Raw genomic sequence first — 11,737 nt, 5'->3', positions numbered from 1 at the left:
CTACAATAATGTTTGGAATAATAATAAATTCTTTAATTATGGTTTGAAAAATTTATTCTATTAAAATGTATACATATTATTGATAGAATAGTCTTATGACAAAGTTTCAAACAATTTCATTTAAATTATTAAATTAATAATCGAGGGTAAATATACAGTATGCCATTCATACAACTCAATTGCCAAAGAGATAAAAATAATATCAAGATAATAAGACGAAAAAGTAAAAAATAAAAAAAAAAAAGCAATAAATAACATAATGTAAATAATTTCTAAAATAAAATAGGTAATAAATAAAGATAAAATATAAGGAATAAAATAAAATGGAATAGAACTTTGTAATTTTAAAGTTTATGTGCGTCATTGAGTAAGATATTATTATATTTTCCTTGTAATATTGTATATTTAATAAACAACAAAATTTTCGAGACGAATAGTCGAGCGACTAAACAACTTTCGATTTATGGAAACCGTACTAATGAGTAAAATGAATTGCTTATTTTAGCTTTTTAGATCAGTTAATGGATACAAAAATGTTATTCTATTTAAGTATGATAAATATAGCGTCAAAATTGGATTTCAAATTTCCAAATAATCTTCAATTATGGTTAAATAATTTCAATATATAGGTGAAGATTTTCTCGAAATTTATTATTGTAATGATTTTTAAATTTTGTGAAATTAAAACAAAAGAAAAAAAAAAACATACTTAACAGCAAATTTTATTAATTAATCATTGTATATGGCATTTTCACGGGAATTATTATCATCAAAATGGCTCAAGTGTCAATGACGATTAATAATAATCTGAATCATTTTAACAATTTAATACATATACAAGATAAAAATTTCAGTAAATTGTAATTGAGTAAGAATTTGTGTGATATTCCTAAATTACAACTAGTATTGTAAAATTATGTTTTGAATAACAGTGGGAATAATTTGTAAATATGCTCTTATAACATTGATCTTTCAATCAACTTGATAATTAAAATTATCTGCGATCATATCATGATAATAGCACTTTCTAATAATTCAACAAAATTGTTTTTTCCAAGGTATATCATAGATCTTGAAATTATATAATTGATGTTCGATTATAGGCTTTCTGTTTTTAAGATTTGATAAACTTGGTTTTCATATACATATTTATGAAAATTTTTTATTAAATTACAAAATACAATAAAATAAATATCAAACAATTTATTAATTAATTTCATTTTTATATTATAAAACAGCAAGCTTAATGCGCCAAATTAATAAACGATGTAAATAATCGAATAATTTTTACTTTTACTTTAACAGATAACAATGATATTGATATATTAAAATCATTTAATTTGCGTAAAACGATTTAAAACTCTTTGAAACTACAAAATATACAATTTTTTTTTTTTTTTTAAATTATTAAATGTAACTCCATTGTATCATAGATATTCATTAAATAATCAAACCAATTTCTTTTATATTAATTTTTCAATATATAATTAATATATAACTATATACAAGCTCTACATCTGCATAGCATCACATCTATTTAGAGAATTGTAAACATTATGGTATTACACCTGATAATTATAGTCGTTAAATTAAATGTCAAAATCAAATTATTACACATAAAAGAAATCAGCGAAACGTAATAATTCATAAGCAATATTCGGTTTAATAAATATAATTTTCTTCATAGTTATGAAATAAATAATAGAATGAATAATCATTTAATTTCTAAATTATCAATTCATCAAATAGTATTTAAAAATTTATTTCTAATAATTCAATTACTGATATAAACAGACACCCTAAAGCGAATATAGAAATACAAGAATAGAAGTTAAATTTATTGAAATTTTATAATTCCAAAATAAAATAAGTATTGCCAATATCCAATTTGATTCTACATTGTAATTCAAAATTATTCTGCTTTAGTTCATCAATGGGAGACTATATTCTGTCCTTTATACCTTTCCAGTATATACCGAGTCTTATTAAATAGAAAATTTTTGTAATTTTAATGATACCCCGTTGAATAATAGAATTTTTTCAATAAGTTTATTTAATTAGTCAATAATGAAACATGGATTTCTATGATATGAAAAATTTTAATGAAAAAGCTTGAAGCGAAAATCAAACTACAAATATAATCTATGTAATTTATCAAATTATCATTAATTTAATGTTTTATTTAGAATTCTCGTTCATTAAGGTTGACAAGTTTTTTGAAAATTTAGGTCGAGAACAAACTTTTTTACTATACTAAAGTATTTTTCACTAAACTTACGACAGAATAGTTACGCTCTATTCTGTTATAATTTATCAATTTATTTGTTATAAATATGCCACTATCTAATAAAATATTCACGATTAGATAATAAATAACCTAACGTTAGTTTCCTTTCATAATGAATTTGCATCTGCATCTTTTCAACTGTTTTTCAATCATAAAATTATATTTCGTACCTTTTAATATATAATTATTATTACCATGTTTTCTATCAAATTAATTATGAAACACCTTTTTGTTGTTGTTTTTACTTAACTATGTCTTGCAATATTATAAAAGATAGATCATTCATAGCTACATTTTTCAACATTTTTTTTTTTTTTTTTTTTTTTTTTTTTTAACAACCTCTACGTATTGTATTTCTAAATTAATTAATCGTAAACTCTAAACAAATGTGTATATGACTCAACATTTGAAATCCAGGATTAAATTCAGAAAATTAGTAGTTTATCTTTAATATTTAGCAATTCGATATATCTAAATTTCGTCTGTTTTCTGTTTTTATGAATTATTTCTTTGATTATATTAATATTAATGAGATACACAAAAAAATTATTTTTTATTCTCTAAAATTTTCACTGTTCGCAAGAAACATTGATTTTCTATTTTTAAATAGAAGTTATTTAAAATTTATTTTACTATTTTTATTTTACTATTCTACTCTATTTTACTTACTTTCTTAAATTACTTTTTTTTCTTTATACGGCTAACATATAAAAATTCTCTAATTATTAATCATAGTAGACTTGAAAATTGTACGCATTGGCACTAATTCTTTGAATTTATATATATTTTTCCAATATTTTATTATCACTTTTCTTTATATTGTGTGAAGTTTGTTTCGTGTTGTGTTTTCTCCTTGATTATTTAATATTTTCCTTAAACATTTGGTATTATTATTTTTTTTTTTTTTTTTTTTTTTTTTTTTTTTTTTATCTAAAGTCAATATTTACTTTAACAGTATATAATTAATTTAAATTCAAATGTCTTTTCTTCAATTTTCTGCATCTGTCATTTCCATGCTTAATTATACCCATTTACGATATTATAATTAAATCATATTTTTGATAAATAATTAAATTAAATTAAATTAAATTAATTTTTTCATGGCTATTTCATCTATTATTACTTCATGATAATCATGAATTTATGCCTTTTCTTGTGTTGATTCTGGATAATAGATTTTTAATTTCTTATTATTAAATATTTGAGACTGAAATTGAATTTTGTGTAATGTTCGTGAACAATGGCATTGATATTAGATGTAATTATTGTTTCCGATTACAAATTTCGGATAGAAAAAGAAACGTAAACTTGGATGTATGTATTGTAACTACAGTGGATGAAAAAATGATTCCAACTATAATTTGGATAGAACTATGCTTGGAAAATTAAATCAATATCAAATTTCTGTTATAATTCTTTGTCATAAATTGCTAATGGATATTTTAATAGGAAGGACGAGTCGCGATTTACCTAAAGGATATTTTTCATTTTTATTTTTATAATTTATAACGAAATGCTAGCTTGTATTAAACAAATGTTATCATCTTAAATATTATTTTTATATTAATAATATCAAATAAAAATATCGAGTGAAAAGTAAATTAATAAATATTAGATTATGTTTATCAATTGTCGAGGCGAGCGAGATAAGGTAACAGTGCGATTTGTCCGTAAATAATTGCCGCGAGTAGACGATGAATTCGTATAAATATCAAATTGAAAAATTCCATCTATTATAAAAAAATTTGTACTCTTATATATTTATAAAAAATGTTCAAATTACTGAAAGCCTAAGCAGTTTAACATCTAAGGTAACATCTAGTAGGTATCATTTAGAAAATCAAGTGTGAGTGAGAGAGCGACGGGAAGCCTGTGTGGGTGGCGTCCAAATATTAGCCGCCAGGACGTGTTGAATTGGCCGGACCCATGGGAAAATGAAGTGACGCGTAACTAACTGGTGTATCATTATTATATGACAAACACTAATATTTATATTATGGGGTTACGAGTTGCGAGGTCAAAACCAATTTGCTTCGGGGAGTTAGAAAACTATTTTGCTTTGATTAGTTGTTAATCCTCGATTCACTACCTCCATAATGTTATTTAGTACTTTGTATATGATACGCCTTACATATTAACAGCATTGAATTATTTTTAAATTTGGAAAAAGTTGAAATCATAATCTTCAAAATAATGAACAATAACAATTCTCAAACATATTATCCTGAATATTCAAGTTTCTGATATGTCTGAAAAAGGGGCGGACCAATGACAATTTTGTCACTTTTAAAACTTTTTTTATATCTATACTATCTACATTGTAATTTTTAGTTTTATTGATAATTATAATTTTATTGGCAATTGTACTTTTCTACTCATTTTTTTTTTTTTTTTTTTTTTTTTTTTTTGTTAATTAATGTTATCCGAAGATGATACGTCTCTAAGATACTTTGAAATAAAGTCAATAACGTTCAATTTTTCTAATATAAAAATATTTTAACATTTTCCATTTATCTCCTTGCTTTAGGGCAATCAATTACTTTAATAAATAAATAATATAAATACAATGTGTAGTGAAGTTACGAGTTCCAGGATGCGTTTTTCATATGAACGAGAAGCAACGGGAATTTCATTACGCTTTATTGGAAATATATTTGGATATTAACGTGCTTATCCGTGTACACAGGACACAGGATTCGTAAGATAATAATAGTTAGGAAACTAATTTCCCCTTTTAATGAGCCTACGGCTAATAAAAGTAACTTATATAACCAGCATCCGTTAATTATTACTCGAAACGTGTAATAATTTACATTTCAAAATGCATTCGATGTATGCGTGATGTTCCGTGTATTCTTTCCCATTAACGAAGCTGACGCCAGAATTTATACATACCAATGCTATTGGTGAAATATTTATTGCTTAGAATGATAAAATTTATTATAGTTTGCAAACGCGAGGAAAAAGCCTTAGAATCGATTTTAGCGAACCTCACGATCAATAGAATTAAGTATATACGAACAATCGGAGAGTCATCGACGAATTTCAAATAAGCGAATTTGTTAATCTCGATCTCGTATTTATGCACTCGTTCCCTGGAAGTGCAAACAATGCCTAAAGCTTCATCCCCTTAAATTATATGGACGTCAACATGTGATTTAATTGGGGTAAATTGAGGGTTTATCGGCAAATAGGCAACCAACTTTTGTTGTCTTTTTGCTCTCCAGTACTTTACCTAGGCGGGGAACACCCGGGGAGTCTACAAAGGCTCGATCGCGTGTCTCGTCGCGTGCCACTATCCTCGTCTTTATCAATTTTCTCTTAATGTCTCTCTCTCTCTCTCTCTCTCTCTCTCTCTAGTTTCTTTTTCTTTTCTATTTCGAAAGGGGCGGATTTCGTTCCATACCAGGCGAACCAAGTGACACGTGTACCTTTTGCACAAATAGTGTGACTATTTTTCCTCGGGACACGACATCACTTACTTCCAGGAAATGTTCTTGGAATTTAATTTAATTTAAGGTTTTATAAGTAATGTTTTCCCTGCGAAATATGCTCAGTATTACGTAATATTTGCAATTATTTCTCAATATTTGTGTTTGCGAAATTGGCTTTCATACTTAGCCGTATTATTAATGAATGATTAATACATTTGAATAGCGATATGAAATGTCATGGAGAAATTGGGTGTAATAAAATCTTCCTAATATGTATTAAGATGACGGAGGTAAATAATTATCAAGAATTATCTACCTATCGACAAAAAAATCTTATCGATTAAAATTACGTTTATCATGTTCGTAATACAAAAAGGCATATTTTCCATTAAATTTAGTTAACAATTTCTTTCATCATATATTTTATGAATTAATATCTAAATGAACTTATAGATGAAACCAGTTTATGCAGATTCTACTTGTATATACATGGATATATATATACATATTTATATATATATATATATATATATATATATATATATATATATATAAATATGTATATATATATCCATGTATATACAAGTATGTATGTTTACTTGTACATAAGCATTGTAATAATAAAATTATTTGATTATAATAGTTATGGCATAAATAAAGGTCTCGTTCTAGTAGTATTTTACTTATTCGCACAATTAGATAACAAATTTGTGATAGGAATATAGAAAACACGATAATGTTGTAATTCCGAATGGCCTTCACTCGTTAACAATTGCCATTTATAGAGGCAATTTAACATTGAGGTATCTTAAAATATTTATTGAAAACGCTTAAATTGTGAATGTAAATAAAAATTATTTATGTATCTAGAATTACGACTATTATCATATTAGGAGAATCTTGAGTAAATCATATATCATCTATAAAATATTTGGATTTTAAGAATTTTAAAATATAAACGAAATTGGCACCATTGTTTTGTATTTTGTAATTGTACATTGATGAAAATTTAATGAAATAAATGATTATAATATGTAATATTATATCAATCATAATATGAACATATTAGATAATATTGACGTAAATTAAATGAATTGAATTACAATTATGCAAAAAAATTTCTTACAAAAATAACATATCTCATTAAATGTTTTCCGTGCAATAAATAATTACAGTTAAATTTTGAAAATATTATTTAATATTAATTAGTGAAATACAGTGATTTGTTGCACATAATTTGTAACTTGAGTGGTATTATTGCTTCTAACATTGGTTGGTACGAATAGTCGTATAAATTATTATTTAATAAAATTGCCATATATTGGTAAAATTATTGCTTACTTATTAATATTGGTAAAATTAATTTTAAATTTTCAATGACACGATAAAAAAAAATTTGTTATTAGGTGATATATAGTATTATGCTTGCTAATAATATTACGTAATGACAAATTTTTAATAATATATTTTTTATATTGTTGAAGTAAAATTATCATTTATAAAGAATCTGATAATTAGAAAAACATTCTAACGCAAATTATATATATATATATATATATATATATATATATGGGTGTGTGTGCGTATAAATTCGAAGAAAATAATTTCAATAACAATCGATTGTTTCATTTTTAAAATAAAAAGTTCTTTGCAAATCAAGAAAATAAACTTAAAATGAAGGAAAATCTTAGTCATGACTTAATTAATTTTTCTCAATGATATATATTGCTTCTTTTGTTAAAATTTAGTTACATGAAAACGATATTTTTATGAAATACACGTCAATACGTCTCTTTAAATGCGAAACTTATTGTTTAAAATTCAAATAAATTAAAATTATTATTTTATATAGAAGTTATAAAAAATTATTATTAAACGTTAAAATCCGATGTTTTAATAAGTTTCATAAAAATATAATTTATTTACATTGAAATGATGTACTTTCAATATAATTATTCATCAAGCTTTTTCTTTGAATTCCTTTCAGTCGATTTACTTTTAATTTATAAAATAATTTAATTCTTAAACAGCCATAAACGTCAGGACGACTGATACTTTTTCAAATTAACCATTTATCTAAATACACTATGTTATATCAATTTTTAATAAATCTTAATATGGATATATGCTATTAATATTTGCATATTAAAACATTCTGCGATTCTCAGAATTCCGATTAAAAAATACGAATCCATTGGCTGTTGCATTGTGCTTTTTTTAGTAAATATTCTGCTCAATGTTTATCAAAATTAAGTAGATGAGTACTACTAATACGCAATATATATATATATATATATATATATATATATATTTATATGAAATTGTTATTAGATATATGAGCAAAATCAATTAATTCTCACTCTGAAATAAACAAGTAAACTTAGGTTTAAAGCAAATATGGTCTCTTACAAATGAAATGTATAAATAGGAAAAAAGAAATCTTTTCAAAGAAGAAATTTATGGTCTAATCTATAAAACGGAAATTTTACTCATTCTGATCATGAAAGTGAACATAAAATGCAAATATATTCCTGTAGTATCATATTATTATATGTATTTTTATTTATTGATGGGCTCTATTCCATAAAAAATAATGACTCTAATAAATCCAATATTATTCTTTTTATTTGATATAATTCATTTTAACAGGGAAACACATATAGACAATAAAATAGTAAAACATTATTTACGAATTTATAAAATAGCATACCAACTTATAAAAATCAAAATATTATGTGATATTGAAATTCAAGTACTATTACATCATAAATATCTCCTTTAAGTAATTCAATTATAAACGTAATCGGAAACCGAAAAGATGACCAAACCATTAAGAAACATTATTAAATCGAATTACTCGTACATTCATATTGCTGTTTCGTCGATTTATGCTACTAATCTCTTTTGATTATTATTTACATTTAACATCGACTTCCTATAATCTTACTATCTAAACAATCATGAAAGTATCTGAAAAATGCAAAGACTTTTTATCTTATTTCATATATTGAATTGAACTAATTTCATTCAAATAATTATATACTAAGGTGATATAAACAAATATTAATATTAAATATCAATGTAATAGCATACAAAATTAGTATTTGTTTATCGTATTACAAAATAACCAATTTAAAACAGAAAAAATTTTTGTTAATTCAACAATAAAATTCCAAGAGGTACAGAAAATTTTTGTTGGCAATCAAGTTTCAAAGTCAAAGTACGAGGAAAAAATATAAAATAATTAGAATAACATTGATTACTACGCGCAACTTTCATTTCAATTTCATTCTGAACAAATAAAAACTTCTTCGCGTTTACTTATCCGAATTCATTTATCCTTCTTTAGGGCCGAAACTTACAGAATTATCCACTATGTAATCCATCATGTGAATAGTTGGAATCCATTTTGTTATTTTTTTTATAAAAGAGTACTTTAATTTACTGTAATAACGTAAAATATGATATTAATTTAACAGGGTTTAATAAAAATAACAATAATGGCTGAACTTGTACATTGAAAATCTTGTTTCTAAAATAATAATGATCCTAAGTCTTTACCTGAAATATTAATCAATAGTTATCAAAAGTATTTTCTGACGTGGAGACGAAGTTGGCATGGAGAGATGATTGAGGCTAAGTTTCACGAAAGCCGAACTCTCCCGATCGTCACTACTCTCCACGACAGCGGAAAACCGAATTCGAAATCCCGCGGATCACATAAGATAGCCGGGGAAACGCTGAGGCCGAGGGTCGCTCCCGGTGCGGGTGGTGCGGACAAAAGCCGAAGCAGACCGATCGATGAAATTTCGGGGCACGTTACTTGTTACTAACAGCCTGCGACTGACAGACCATTACCGCGAGGAGGGGTGGTTTTCTCCCTCCGTTTTGTCCGAGTTCGCGGGTCCGGGGCGGGGACGGAGGACCGGAGGCGCGACGCCGAGCGGAACTCTTCTCTCTCCCTCCCATTGAGCTTGGATTGCGCCCAGCCAACCCAGCCACTTAACCTTACCAACATTCGCTTTGCGACATCAATTCGCCAAACTCCCCCGACTGCCCCTACATACCCCTTTGAGCCTCTAGTCCTGCATCCCCGCTCTCTCTCTCTCTCTCTCTCTCTCTGTGTGTATCAACTTCACTTGCCGTGATTTGCATCGCCGTTATTCCTTTATGATTATTGTTCGTGATTATGCAATGGACTCGATGCCTCGAGAGTCCGCGATCCTAAATATGCCAATTCGTTGCGACGCTTCGGCGTACATTATTCGGCTTACTGCGAATCGCGAAACGCCGCAGACAAGGCTTTGCACTCGCGCGAGTGTCTTTCTATAAATTACATTGAATTTAGATTATGTACCTTATACAAGACTCGTATAACGTCGTGAAGAAGGGGATGGAGATCCGCCCACATCCCTTAGCTTCACCACTCACAGCGACCTTACCCCTTCTGTGTTCGCCAATGTCACCCACGCAAAATGGTAATAATTTCTGTCAACGAATATTCTTAACCCTCAGAACTCAACTGCACACTTCCATCCATCCCACTTCACACGCACTCATACACACAACCACCCACCCACCCATCCACCCGCACACACAGTCCTTCTCCAATACCAACTCTACTCGTGATTTGTTTTTTTTTTTTTTTGCTTCTTTTCACTTTTACGCCTTTTTAACCTACGAACTTTATTTCTCTTACACTGTTTATGGAAATTCAGACTTCCATATTTTATTTAAAAAATTACGTATTTCCCATATCGTATTATAGATGCTCATGTAATCTAGTAATTTCATAATATTCCAAATAGTTATAAAGATAACATTTAAACTAGTAACGGATATTTTCATTTGATATCAGATATATAAAGTTTCATTCCTGTATCATTGTAAGTTGATTTAGCGTATTGTAATTTCCGTAATTATCATAAAGTTTCTATTTAGAAGAATATATAATATTTATATTTTATAATGATTGAATATTCCAATTGTATCGAGAAATTACATTTTTCAATAATTCATCGACTATATTTTATTTTTTTCTCTAAAATTTAATGTAAAATGTTAATATTTGTAAAAGTTTCAAATATCAATACAATTATAAAACTAATGTTTTATAATAATTTTATTATTAGTCTTAGAAATAATGTTGTCGATCATTATTATATTATTGTAACAATAATTATTAACAAAATAATTCATATAATATTTCAGTATTTTTTTTTAATTTTTGTTCTAAAATTTAAATTTAAAATTAGTTCAATCTTAAAGTCACATAATTCCTAAATGCCGAGAATACGTTTTTCGATCGGCATTTAAGAAAAGCGAGTTTAAAAATTTGAAATGAAAATTGCAAATAATAAAGTAAGCAGTTAATTGCTAATATCAAAGGCTTATAGTTTTACCGCGGCAATCGATAATACGACAATCGATAAGTGTGACTTCCGCCAAAGTATATTCATCCTGTCGTAATCTGCGAAAGCTCTTTAAAGAAGAAAGGCAATTATATTTAAAATTGAATACGCGATTTGCGAAGAAATGCACTCGAGGAGCGCGAGGTAAGGTAACAGTGCGATTGAATATTAATATTAATCAGGTATTAGGCCGATGAAGTGCAAACGTTGAATTTTTCCGGCACATCAACTCGAATCACCGCGCATACGCCCACACCCATACGCCTCGAGTGAGAGAGTAACAGTAAGAGAGAGAGAGAGAGAGAGAGAGAGAGAGAGGGAATGTGAGTGAGAGAGCGACGGGAAGCCTGTGTGGGTGGCGTCCAAATATTAGCCGCCAGGACGTGTTGAATTGGCCGGACCCATGGGAAAATGAAGTGACGCGTAACTAACTGGTGTATCATTATTATATGACAAACACTAATATTTATCTTATGGGGTTACGAGTTGCGAGGCCAAAACCAATTTGTCCCGGACTCTTAACCACCTTGGGTCTTGTTACGTTATTAGTCACCTCTCGTTCAAACCCCCCCCCCCACCAACCCCTTTAAACACGATAAATCAGA

The sequence above is a fragment of the Ceratosolen solmsi genome, unplaced genomic scaffold (genome assembly GCF_000503995.2).
Source record: "Ceratosolen solmsi marchali unplaced genomic scaffold, CerSol_1.0 scaffold3, whole genome shotgun sequence".
Taxonomy (NCBI): Eukaryota; Metazoa; Arthropoda; class Insecta; order Hymenoptera; family Agaonidae; genus Ceratosolen; species Ceratosolen solmsi.
The sequence above is the reverse complement of the archived record's forward strand: the minus strand, read 5'-3'. Positions refer to the sequence as shown.